Consider the following 14,072-nt stretch of genomic DNA (forward strand, 5'->3'; position numbering starts at 1 on the left):
CGGTTCCTCCTCCCCCCTGGAACGTTGTTTATGCAAAAGCTTCAAATGATTCATGACACCTCACGCAAATCATACAAATTTACTGACACAAACACGAACATGCATTCAGTGTCCAGTATCAGTCAGGTGATGGTGAGATCTTCTCACATATAACAATTACATCTATACACGTGTTATATAGACGAGCAGAAGAGTGCTCCAGAGGGACTGGAACATGATTCTGTTTCTAAAAGGTGAGAGAATATATTGAGATAATTTATTAATGAGGTATAAATATTGTGTATTAATGTGTATGTATTGTGCACTGATGTGTAGTGATGGTGCATTAATGTATTAGTATTGTGCATTACTGTGTTAGTATGTAGGTACAGCAGGTATTTTAATGGTTATTATTTCTTACATTAATACTGTGTCTCCTCCAGGATTCACTGTGTTGTTGATCATAACTCTTAGTGCCACATCATCATCATCATCATCAGGTCAGTCAATTCTAACACCTACACAGAGCTTTTAGCTTCATCACAATCAGATCCATCAGATTTGTGTTGTATACTTGCTGCTGGATGAACAAAGGAGTGTTTATTTGACTTTTTGTGAAATACACAAAAAAAGAACTGAAATAATTGTTTGCATATACGAGTTTTGTTTTGTATCATATTTGATACATCAGGATTTAATGTATTAATCTTTTTTGATTTATTGTTTACTGCATGTTTTTAACCCCTTTACTGGAGTCTAAAAAAAAAAACTGTTGGATCGCCAAATGTGAATCTGAGCAAAGTTCAGTGTGCAGCAATAAACAACCTGCAAGTGGGATTGGTGGGGTGGGAAGGATACATTTAATTTTTAATGACCATTTAATAAATATATGTTGCTTTGTGGAATTTACTGATATTTGCCCTAAATACCGGAAGTATATAATTTGATACACGCATATTCAACCCAATTTTACAACAAAATAAATGACAAAATGTCAAGTACTAATAAGCTGCATTGATCCACCAAATAAATGTCTGTGTTTTTTAAACCCTATATTTCACATAAATGATAAAAAACAACAAATGGATCGCTGATTGATGACAGCCATTTTGGATCTCTCCATAAAAGATTCTCTGGTGCATGCAGTACATGGGAAATACACCAGGGGCAGAAGACAAGTGTCAAACTGTACACATCACCCTTTTCAGGACAACGATATACATACTGATGATGTAGAGGTCGCTAAAACTTATGTATCAAATATGATACGCATGGTGTTATAGGGTTAATAGCTTCAGAAGTACTTGCCTTCCTAGTCCTATTGGCTGCAATAGACACAATCATCCTGAACTTTAGTACCTGGATTGGAGAACCAAGCTGGGTTTATTTACCACTAACATTTCAATGTTGTTTTGATAGATGTTCCAGATCTGAATCTCACACTGTCTGGAAACTGTAAGGTATTGTTCTAAATCTTTGTGGACACAGTGACTAACGTAGTGTTCATGAACGTTAATAAGAAGGTTCCAGGGTTTACAGGTATGAATTTTTGTCTCTAGTTAAACCTAACAGCAGAATGTGTGACTGACTTTCTGGACCGAATTCTGAACATCTCAGCTGAAGAACTTCAACAGGAGGTGAGACTCGTTCACACGGTTCTTTCCTGATTGGTGACGTGATGTGTGATGGGAACTCTTGTTGTGTGTTGGACGGCAGATGGTGGAAGATTATCTGAACACAATAACGACTCTCATGACCTCTGTGATGAACACTGTAACTGATGAAGAAGATCTGATACGGTTTGGAAATTCTGTGTTGAATGTGACTGAGAAACTGGCGTCCACACTGCTGAGGAAGACGGAGACCTTCAACCTGACCAGCATCTTCCTTCAAATGTTAGGTATGAAAGCAGGACTTAAAATAGAAACCAGTACAGTTAAACATCTGTAGCCCTGACTCTTGATTCCTACCTTTACAGAAGTGCAGGTCTTCCAGGTTGGACAGGTTGGAGCAGATCCGTACCTGAGTAAAGTTCTCCAACTCCAAATGAGCAACGTTACCATGGACATCGATCTCAGTGACACTTTGAATGAGAACAACGGTACAGTGGTGACCTCAACACTTTATTATCATTCATATGGTGTCCGTGTGGTCACATGTTTGTATCTATTGCACATCAGGATCTGCAGCTGTGGGCTTCATCAGCTACTCCAACATGGCAGAGATCCTTAAACCCAGCTTGTTCAACACAAGTGCAGACAAAGAGAACACCTTGGTGTCCAGTGTGGTGTCAGCTATGCTTCCCAAAACCAGCCAGACTCAGCTAACTAGACCAGTTAATTTTACCTTTAAACACAACACTGTAAGCTGTTTCATTTCTATATGTGTGTGTTTATAGACTTTTCTAATATTCAGTTTAATAATGACTAGATTTCTATATTTCTCCTCCCGCTTTACTGGCTAGGAGCTTTTCATTACAGACCCTCTCTACTGTGTTTACTGGAATTCAAGTCAGTGGGTTGAAAGTGGTTGTGATGTTACAATGACTAACTGGACTCACACCAAGTGTTCGTGTTCTCACCTGTCTACCTTTGCTCTCATCCTGCAGACTAAACGATACAGGGTAAGAGGTCTGTACAGGCGTGGCCTTATTTCTCATTAATAATGATGAGTGATTCAAGTTGGTGACACCTTTGTGGTTTTATAAACCAGGGTGGCGCTGTGAGCCACCCAGAGTTTTTTTGGAACCCTAAGCGAACACCACACAGCAGACACAAAGGTAACGTAGACAGGTTTATTAAAGATGACAAAACACAGACTCAAGACAGGTAGACTAGGAGAGCAGCGAGGGGACTTGGAGAACCAACAGGAACACAGGAGACTGGAGAGGAAGAAGGTGGCATGGAACAGGGAATCCAGGAGATGACAAAACTGAAAACTTTCAAGGCAGGAATACTTGGAAGGTGTGACGAAAGAACCAGTGGGCTGGGATCAAGGCAGGTGAAACCACAGGGGGACACAAAAGATTAAAAGGTGCGACGAGGGAACCAGGGGGCTGAGATCAAGGCAGATGATACCGCCGGGAACAGAGAAGATTGGAAGGTGCAAAGAGGGAACCAGGAGGCTGGGTTCAAGGCAGGTGAAACCACTGGGAACACAAGAGATTGGAAGCTGCGACAAGGAAACCAGGAGACTGGGATCGAGGCAGGTGATACCACCGAGAACACAAGAGATTGGAAGGTGCAACGAGGGAACCAGGAGGCTGGGATTGAGGCAGGGGAAACCACAGGTGGACACAAGAGATTGGAAGGTGCGACAAGGGAACCAGGAGGCTGGGATTGAGGCAGGTGAAACCCCAGGTGGACACAAGAGATTGGAAGGTGCGACGAGGAAACCAGATGGCTGGAGCAAAGGCAGGAGGGACCGACTGGAACACTGGCGACATGGAACATGGGGTCAAGGAGATCAAATCAAAATACTGACGGCAGGAATACTCGGAAGGTACAGCTAAGGAACCAAGAGGCTGGTCCAGCCGACAGGAACACAGGAGACGAGGAAGGTGGCATCGAACATGAGATCCAGGAGAGGGCAAGGAGCTTGATGACCAGGGAAAAAAACAGAAGGGCTGCTTTCTGTAGTAGGAGGGTCAGCAGGACGCAAGGAAGGACGAATGGTACCATCAAACGGAAAGTCAACAGGACCAAAAACAGACGATCTGGCCAGGAGTGGAGGAAAAACTAGAGGAGCTAATTAATTAATGGGGGGAATCTATTGGCTGATCATTTAGAGAAAGTCTAAGGCAGTTCCCTTCATCTTCACCAGGAGTCGCCGAAGCTTCCCTGGGACTCCAGACAGGTTAATGTAATGCATCAAATAACAAAAACATTTTTACTAGGGTTTTATTTACACAAAAATGGATGGAGAGATTGTTTAAAATGCCGCCACTGTTAAAATCATCCATATTTTTGGACACACAAACTGAGACGTGCTTTATTGTTTTTCAGTTCATTGAAGTCTTCATGATGTTATCTGGTGTGGTAGGAATGGTCTGCCTGAGCTTATCTTTACTGACGTTCGCCGTCTGTCGGGAGCAAACGGGGACGAATGCGGCTCTAATAAATCTGTGCATAAATATTTGGCTGATTGACCTTTTATACATGGTCAGTGATGTTCTCCAGGACCATATAAACTCTCATGAGGTAAGTGTTACCCCTGTTGTACAACCATACAACCTCAGCAGACTCACTGGATATTTCCTCACATTCTCCCCTCCACGCCTCTCTAGCCATTAAGTGCAACACTGACTGTCGTTGAAGACTTTCTGAAGCTCACGGTTTTCATGTGGATGTTCCTTGAGGCCGTGGTGCTTTACAACTTCGTGAAGAACCTGTCAAATATCAGATTGGACGACACAAAAGTGCTGAACTGGAAGTGGCTGGTTTTTTATGGATACGTTATTCCACTGGCTTTTGCTGTCGCGGCTTTTGCCAGCTCACCATGTTACTTTGATTTCACGTGAGTGAGAATAATTTCTGGACAGTTTCTACACAATCCAGTCCGTTTATCATTAAAACGATGATTTTTAATGATGTGCTTGATGTTATTTGTTTTTAATCTACACAGGTGTTGGGTGTTTTACTCCACAATCGCACTGATTACTTTTATTTCTCCCAGTATTCTTTTTATTCTAGTAAGTACTGGTACAACCTTGCTTTCTATTATCTTTTCAATCATACCGTAAGCTTCATGCACTATGTAGCCAAATGTGTGTGGACACTCCTGCTATTTACTGAGCTCTGAGTGTGTCAGCCACACCTCTGTTAGCAGACAAAGTCAATATTATTCTGTAAGGCAACAGCTAGCAACATGGCCATAAAACGTCGTTTGGCAAGATTATTGTGGAGGACGTTCAGAGGTTTACACAGGACCCTGAGTTCAACCTCAATGAACAGTACCTGAGCTCACAAATGTTCTTTTTGAAGAGTGAAGACTCCATATCAATGCTCGTGGTCTCATGGTGTTGTCCACATACTTTTGGCTACATAGAGGGTTAAATCTCTACCATGTATAACTGTTTTATAGCTTTGTATTTTCTTCTACTTGTGCAGATGAGCACAGTCCTTTTCATCAGTATCATCATCCATCTGATACGATTAAAGAACAATAACCTACAGATGAATAACACAGTGGATAAGAGTCTCGTGATCAGTGTGGTACTGAAAAGCCTGGCACAGTTTGTCTTCACTGTATGTCCCATGATGGCCACCTTCTTCTCAGACAGGAATAACTTGGATGTGTCAGGACTCGTCATCGAGTTCTTCGTCCTCCAGCAGGGCACCTTCATCTTCCTCGTCCACTGCGTCTTCAGTCAAAAGGCAAGCGCCCGTCTGTCTCACACCTTCTGTCAGTGCCGAATGATCGTTAGGTGGTTGCATTGATGTTCCAGGTAGTTGCTAGGGTCATACCAGGAGGTTTTTATTTTTATTGACTTGTTTCTATGTGGTGTCTACCAGCTTTTTAGCTCTACCTGACTGTATTGTCTTCTTTTCTCAGGTCAGGGAGAAGTACAAGAACATTCTGGGTGCTTGTTGTGGCCATAAAACACCGAACATCAGTACAGGTGTGCAGGAAATCCAGTCGCTTCAGTCACTTAGTGCACTGTAATAAAAAGATTAGAGATTATTTTCACCTACTTGTATTTAGTGCCTCCTAGATGTTTATTATAGTTACAGTTCTACAGTTCTAGTGTTTCATGGTGATGGTTTTGGGGCTACACCTACATATAAGGTTAAACGTTTATTATAGTTACAGTTCTACAGTTCTAGTGTTTGATGGTGATGGTTTTGGGGCGACACCTACATATAAGGTTAAACGTTTTTACACACTTGTTAAAGCACGTAGGTCCGAGCCGTCTAATTATTTCTGATTTGTTCTTATTTGTAAACAAAGACAACAATAAAGTCTTTCTGTCTGCAGCCTGTGGATTCATAATGCAAATACCAGGTACAACACACACTGTTCCATGTGGACATGCAAATTAAGTCGTTTGCATAAAAATGATCCGTTTCTTTCATATATAAAAATGAATCGCAACGTTTTCACATCAAATTAACTCTGTTTGATATAAACTTGTGAACTGATGAATCTTGTGTAATGAGTAACTACCGTTCCTGTCATGATTGTAACCAAAGTGTAAAACATGACGTTAAAATCGTAATAAACTAACAAACTACTCCTGATGCACAGGATTGTTCTAATACATAACGCACATGTTAAACCAGAAGTTTTAAAGAAATTAGAAAAGAGTTTACGTTACTGCGGTCATGTTACCTGTCAGTCCTTGCATGGAACAGACTGATAACAGGCCATTCTCTGATATGCATAATAACAATTAAAAATGCATAAAAATAATTAATAATAAAAAACAGTGAAGAATTATTTATCTGAAAAACATTAGATGAAGCCAGTCCATAAAAGACTCACCTCTGCAGTGTTGATGCCAGCTTTGATGGGTAATGGACGTTAAAGCTATAGGTCCCAAACATCATGCACAGGGTGGAAATAAGGGTTGAGACATCGTCTGCAGTTTTTCCTTCTTCTCCTGCTGGCTTTCTGGGGTCTCGCCAAGGGGCAGAAATTTAAAATCCCATTTGATGCACCCATAAGTGTCCTGGATTGCTGCTTTTTGTTAATCTGTGTCAGAGTCTTCAGTGCGATGCTTTTGCTTTATTATGTTCGGGGTCGTAGATCGATTCACATTCTCCATCCTATTTTGCAATTGCTTGACTAGAGAATAAAACCCTCATCCAATCACATCTCCCTCCGTAATTCGGACTCAAATCTTGCTTCTTAGCCACAGACTTGGTCGTTTTCTTCTCTCCTCTGACTGCATTAGTTATCCTACGGTATCATAAAGGTAGCCACCCAGTCTATATCAGGGCATTCACATTGTGTTCCCGATAACTTTTTTACACAGACTACTTTGGGCAATGTTTGAATATTGGACTGAAATACTTGGATTACATCTCAGCTTCCATGCAGCAAGGTCTTTTCGGGCTTAAATCGGCCTCAACGCTGAGAGCAAATCAGCTTCCTCAGTACACCTTGAGAATTATGACTTCCAAAAAAAAACAGGACTGGTAAGAAGGAACCGACTTTAAAGTCTGAAGCAACAGGTGGACCGAGCGATGAGCTCAATATGGCGACTCTCCATCTGCTTGACGAGCATCATAAAACTATTACGGAGGAGTTTAAGACAGTGATTGCTTTGGTGGAGTCCAAACTCGACCAGATTCAGGCGCACTGTTCTGCACCATCCTACAAATGATAGATGGGTTAAAGAATTTTGACTTGTGTTAACTTGGGAAAGATAAGATTCTTGAGTTCTTGACTCTTGGCTTTTTTTTCTCTCTTTTACATCAGGGGGGACCTTGCCTGATAACGGTGTAGGTTAAAGGGAACCAGATGAAGACGGGGAGTGCAGGATAAGGGGAATAGCTAAGCACGTTCTATGTTCTATGTATATGTTTTTTTTCCCTGAATGTATCATTGCATCATCTTGTTGCAAACCTCAGTAAAATAAAAGACGTGCCTCCTGTTCTCTTGTACCATGAAGAATTACACCAGTGATGTAGTGATTGAGTAGAAGTAGATGCCCAGTCTTGTATTTATTGAGAATGGCTTGAATGTAGCATTCAATTGTTAAAAGAAAGTGATTTAGACTGGTAAGTTCAAATTAAAATGTTAAGTTGCTTAATATTGATCAAATTCTTCATATTTATAAAATCCTTAATAATAAACTGACTTTGCCATTCAACAGTTCATGGGGCCACAGTGTCACAAAGTGTAGATCAACTTTCTATTTTAAAGAATGGAAGTTCTTGCTATACCAAACCACTTCTCAACATGACAGTTTGTGTCCATTGTTTGACCTGAAGTAAGGTCATCATCTGTTCTTCTTTTATGCCCTAGCATTGTCCCACTTCACAGGGGAAACATTCCAGGATAATTGTCCAAAATAACTTCTAGGATTTCAGGACAAATATAGGCATTTTCTTCATCGTTTCACATTCCTTTATATCCACTGTGGTTTTAACTGTGGTTCTTCGCTAACATTCTCTCAGTTTCATCATCCCAGACCTCTGGCTTGTCATCATCTGTGTAATACTCAAGGACTTGTGATTTTTCCTTGAGTATAAGTTCCTTGAGAATTTCAAGACAGCTGCTTTGCCAACAAAACAGTACTGAAGTGCCTGAAACTCTCACAGGCTTTCTCCAAAGCAACAGTGTTCTGCAGTCTAGTAAAACATAGGTGGAGAAATCTTTAAGTCCATGGTCATCAGTCTACTGTGCAATAATATGAGCAGAGCAAAGATGCAAAACGACTTTAAATGACTTTATTTCTGCCCATGACCTGCACTTCTTGGTAATTGCATATGTTCTATCCAGGTACACATCAATGTGCTCTCTGTTAAATACCAAAATAACAGCCAGCATCAAAGCTCAGCTGTAATTAGTCTCTACATTATGAACTCTGAGGCTGGTATACCTGGGCAATTTAAGCACCAACTGTTTTAACCAAAATGTTAATGGGGGAATTGATAGAGGAGGAGAGGAGAAGCATCTTGACCTTTTCCAGGTAAGGTAAGGGAGTAATACAGGATTCTTTGATTTTGTTTAGGTATTTTAGACACTACACCTCCTGTTGCATCCAAGTACAGTAATACAGGTGTACAAGATGCTAATCCCTGTTTCTGTGTAACCCAGTGTACTGAACAAACTGGTCTCACTCATTCATAACTTGCTGTGTGAAGTACAATTCCATCAGAATGTTGTCATGTATCTATATGGATTTTCTTAATTCTGTGGCAATTGTTTTCATGATGTTTTTATTTACACCATCTCTTCAATTGGTGTAGTTCTTGTCTGTGGTACTCCTGGCTAACTTCATAAACTTCATGCTCTCCCAGTTTTCCATCTGTGTATGTTGCTTGCTGGACTAAACTGTGTCTCTGTTTTAGATAATGAATTGGTCCATGATGGAGAACAGTCACTGTGATGTGTGTCCAAAGTGGGTTGGGCTTATTCTGTATTGTAAATAAATACTGAGCTTTGCAGAATGAACATTTGCAAATGGTATGTCCTCTCCTCTCAGGTAGGGGGCATGCTTTATTCTGCTGCCTGTAAGACATATACAGTATGTTGGTATGTAAAATAAAGTGCACATGAGGGATTTAAATTTTAAACTGGTTTGGCTTAAACAAATCCATAATGTGTCTCTCTGTTTGAGGTTAAATCTTCAGATGGTTCTTCTAGGTCTTTAATGGATATTAAATTTACCTCATTTGTTATTTACAAAGATGTCCACACTCAGTCTTTAGACCATATATCAGAGCTGTAGTTCTGCTCTTGCAGCTCCATTTCCTTTGTAGGACTTTATTTCCTTTGTATTCACTTTATTCTAATGTGAATATGATAGACAACAGACAGACCGACAAAAACAGTTATTATTATAATATTAACAGTTATTATTATTTGCATTATTATTAGCAGCATGTTTTACACACTACACTGAAAAAATTAACTTAATTAATTGTACATAATAATGAAAATCACCAAAGTAAACTGCTTAAAGTGTAATAGAAATGACTATGTTGGGTCACATGGTCAAAACTGCACATGTGCAGGAACAACTTTTCCCAGACTGACAGCAGCAATTGTCCACACTTCATCTGAATATCGAATTTGAATATCTGAGATACTTCATCACCTTGCAGTAAATAACATGGTAAGACATTACATATTATCTATTATTTGATGTTATTAACATGCCTCTAACATATGAATGGCATTTATGTACATAAATAAAGTTTAAGCAAAAAGTTAAGGTTAAATGAGAACTTAAATTTTTATAGTTAGCTAGTTAGACTGAACAAGAAGCTGTGGACACACAGAGATGTTTAACAAAAAGAGATTTCGTCACCTTCCTAAAATAATGGCCTAAGTCATTTTTGGACCAAAATGATATTTTTGCCTAAATCACCTCCTCACCATGCTGTCCACCTCTGGTAAAATTGCCTATGTCCTTAGTTTAACAGATCATGTGATTCTACCCCTGTAATAAAATGGCCTATGTCAAGAGTGTGACTTGGGCAATTTTATTTTGCCTAAGTCAAAAGACAATATGACTTAGGCAATTTTAGATGCTTTTTTAAAATGGCAGCTGCTCTAAACAGAACAAAACTCTACCCAGCCCATGAAGTTATTTCCATTGTGTTCAGTTTTTTGTGTTTCCTGAAAAACCTGAAAAACCTGAAAAAATGACTTAGGCCATTATTTTAGGAAGGTGACGATTTAATAGTAACAAAAGACAAGTCAAGTACACAAAACCAAACACAGACACAGCGACCTATGCTGACTGCTAAGCTAACTACTAAACTAGCCACACATGAACTAAGCTAAAGGTAGGGATGGGCAAATGACACCGAGGCTTCAGAGCGTGTGTCACTCTTCCTGAAGCGGAGTGATTCGAAACGCTGTGTCGGAGCTTGTATCAAAACACCAGTGTCACGTGACCGATGACGTTCGAAGCTTCGCTGTTTCGCTTTGCGCTTTATTGCTTCAAAATGTTTCGAAGCTTTTCATTGGCTCATAGTCTTTCAGTGTGTGTCATTGGCTCACGGCGTTTCAATGCGTTCTGAGCCAATGACAGCTTGACAGGTTTGACATATTTGAGTGGTTTGGTAAAAACATTTCACACACAAAAAAACAGTGTTTCTGAATTCAAACACCATGACCTTTTGCAAAGTAGGAAGGATCTCTAATCCTGTTAGGGACTTTTAGTACAATTTTTAAATAAAGTTCAAAGCTATATATAAACCCTTAAACAACATTTAACCCTTAATATAATTTGCATTTATTCGATGGGTTAATCTGGAATGTGTTAGAGTATGGGGGAGAGCATCTGCATATTTTATTGTAATGACAATATAATCATTATTTGGTATGAATGAACAAAACACTTGAATGACCACTCAGACTTTTCTGAACTTTTATTGCTGTCATAGGATTGAAACAGTGCCATTGCTTCAGTGATGCTCTTTAGAGGTTGCTATGGCTTCAGTTGTCCACCATATGTCACCGTCACTGAAGCCTTCAAGCTTCGAATCTTTTTCGGCACAATTGTTAGGAAAGCCTCAGTGCTTCATGAGGCTTCACTTGCCCATCACTAGCTAAGGCTAAACTAAATGTTAATGCTAATATAAACATGAACTCGACTTCTAGGAATGAACAAACAAGAACATGCGCAAACTGGACCAACCTGACAAACCAAACCGCTGTGAGAGAGTCAAATCAACATAGTCTCCACTGACTGTTCCCCAGCTGCCTACTTAAATGCTCTCAGCTCAGACCAGGTACAGCTGTGTCTATTTAGCTGGAGACCAATCACAAAAGGGGCGTGGCCCCTAAACACTGAACATGCTCTGGGAGTACAGAGGTGCAGAATCAGTGACAGACAAGTTAGTTCCCCAATAATTATTAAATTTACTAAATCTGATCGCATAGTTTTAATTACACATGTTGATCTGTATCTTAGTAGGAATAAAAGGCCGGTTAGCTCAGTTGGTTAGAGCGTGGTGCTAATAATACCAAGGTCGTGGGTTCAATTGACCTGGGCCTCAAACGTTGTCTCTGACAAGTGTTAAACTGCACAACCCACCAAGTTAAAATAACCCATCATGTGTTCTGTCCAGTATTTACACACCGCTGGTTTGCCAAATAACACATTTTCACCTGCATTCATCCTTTTCTTTCCTGTATAGCAAAAACAGTCGCCATTGCAGGTCTACAACACATAAAAATAAAATAATAGTAATAATAATTAAGTCACAAATCTGTACCCAAGCAACAAGCTGTAATTTATTTTTAGCACCAAGATGGCAACAATGTCTGTACAACATTTTGAACTTCACTTTAAAAGTCAGTTGAATGTGTTTTACTGTAGTAAGAATGAAAGTATGAGCTGATCTTTGTCTCATTGTGTAGCTTTGATGAAGAAAAAGCCGCTGGGTCAGTGTGTAACAGGAGGTTTGGAGTGAAGGTGGGTGTGTGTGGATAAAAGCTTCCAGCATCTGATATTCCCAGGCGGCCTCCCATCCAAGTACTAACCAGGCCTGACCCTACTTAGCTTCCGAGATCAGGTGTTCTCAGGGTGGTGTGGCCGTAAGCAAGAGACACTGTAAGCAAGCTGCTTCTTATAGACATCCGTCGACTAGAAGACTAGAATTTTGGAGTGTAGACCTAGAAGTGTTAAAGTAAGAGGCTATTTATTTATGAAAACTTACATGAACACCAGGGTAAAATTCTTCCACTTGAAAGTAAAAGTTGTTCTGTGCTTATTAAAGTAGATTAAACTTGAATAAAGAACAAAAACAGATTCAGATCTGAGGTTGGTACATTACACCACATTACATTTGATAATTAATGATCATATTCATACCATCATGTACATTTGATAATTGAAGTAGAACAGTTCTAGTGGATATTAGTAGAAAAATAAAGTACACATAGCTTTTTCTGTACATGCAGTAGTGGAGTATCATTTTATTTTCCCCTCTGAATGCGCTGGTGTTTTTCAGTCTTCAGTCACAAAAACGTAACTTCTGTGTGACCGTACTGGTGTCTATTAAAAATGCTGCTTCCAGTAAAACTTCATCTGCACTATAAGCAGCAGTATGGGTCATCCTCTTATGTGAATGCACTGGTGTGGTGTACTTAAAGAATATTCCTTTCACTAAAGTTATTTTCAGACAGTGAACGGTGATATGACTTCTCTCCTGTGTGAATGCGCTGGTGTTGTTGGAGAACATAAAATAGTTCCTACACTCTTAACAGTGATGTAATTTTTCTAAGTGAATACGCTGATGCCGTTTGAGATTCTTTTCATTAGCAAAAATCTTTCCACACTCAGTAATACAGTTTCTCTCCTGTGTGAATACGCTGGTGTTTTTGAAGGTTACCCTGTTGAGCAAAACTCTTTCCACACTCTGAGCAGTGATATGGTTTCTCTCCTGTATGAATATGCTGGTGTTGTTTAAGATGATTTTGCATAGTAAAACTCTTCTCACACTCTGAGCAGTGATACAGCTTCTCTCCTGTGTGAATACGCTGGTGTCGTTGAAAGTTCTTCATGTTTATGCTTTGATTAAACTGTAGGAACTGTTTCCTTGGAAAGCAACAGAACTGAAGTAAGAAGTCAATTCATTAGCATTACTATTAGCATTATCCATTAGCATTATTACTACATTAATACCACAATAAGTAATAAAAACATTAAATTCACTTCACGTCTAAGTGAGAATCTTATTTCAAAGAACATCAGGATAAAATACTTATAAATACTGCAGATATTAATAATTAAATGACTATAAATAACTTGATATAAATAAAGATATAAGAGATCTGACTTTCTCAACATCAGTCCTGCACCAAGCAAATCTAATCCAGTTCATGACAGGACTAATAATTAGCTCACAAGTGTAAATATTTGGTGTGCTGGGAGTAAAAAAGGCTTCATAAATCACCACAATTATCAGTATAAAGCTATTTTAAACAGTCTGAATATATTAACCTAATAATATTAAATAACATAATAAAATAAAAACAACAACAAATGCAACATAAATGTAAAAGAAACAAACAAGAAAACCCTTTACCTTCCAGTTAGAATCCTGGCAGCCACTTTAACAAAGCTGGTGTCTCCAGCAGGTCGTTTCTAATGAAGAACGTGCAGAAGATCCTTCTTACCAAGTGACTCAGCTACAGGTCTAGAGTTTAGTCCTTAAATAGAGCTGAGGACAAAGACCCAAGACCAGTTCAAAACTCTGCATTGGTCAATCATCAGCCAACTATTCACACCTTCTTGTGTGAAGTACTAGCTCATTATCTATGGAACGTGTGCAAATGAAGTAGATGGAGCCACAAAGCATGATGGGTGAAGTCAAACTACACCTATTTATCTCAGCAGAGAAGTTATTTACATTTAATCCTAAATTTAATGTGTAAATTAGTTTCTACTGTATATGAGGAACAAT

The 14,072-nt window shown here is 39.4% G+C and overlaps 2 pseudogenes; one reads left to right on the forward strand and one right to left on the reverse strand.

Moving 5' to 3' along the window:
* The window catches only part of LOC134326216 (zinc finger protein 850-like), an 81,894-nt pseudogene that overhangs the window by 25,273 nt on the left and 42,549 nt on the right, over nt 1-14,072 (forward strand).
* Nucleotides 12,099-12,207, reverse strand: LOC134327162 (5S ribosomal RNA; annotated as a pseudogene).

The sequence above is a fragment of the Trichomycterus rosablanca genome, chromosome 14 (genome assembly GCF_030014385.1).
Source record: "Trichomycterus rosablanca isolate fTriRos1 chromosome 14, fTriRos1.hap1, whole genome shotgun sequence".
NCBI lineage: Eukaryota > Metazoa > Chordata > Actinopteri > Siluriformes > Trichomycteridae > Trichomycterus > Trichomycterus rosablanca.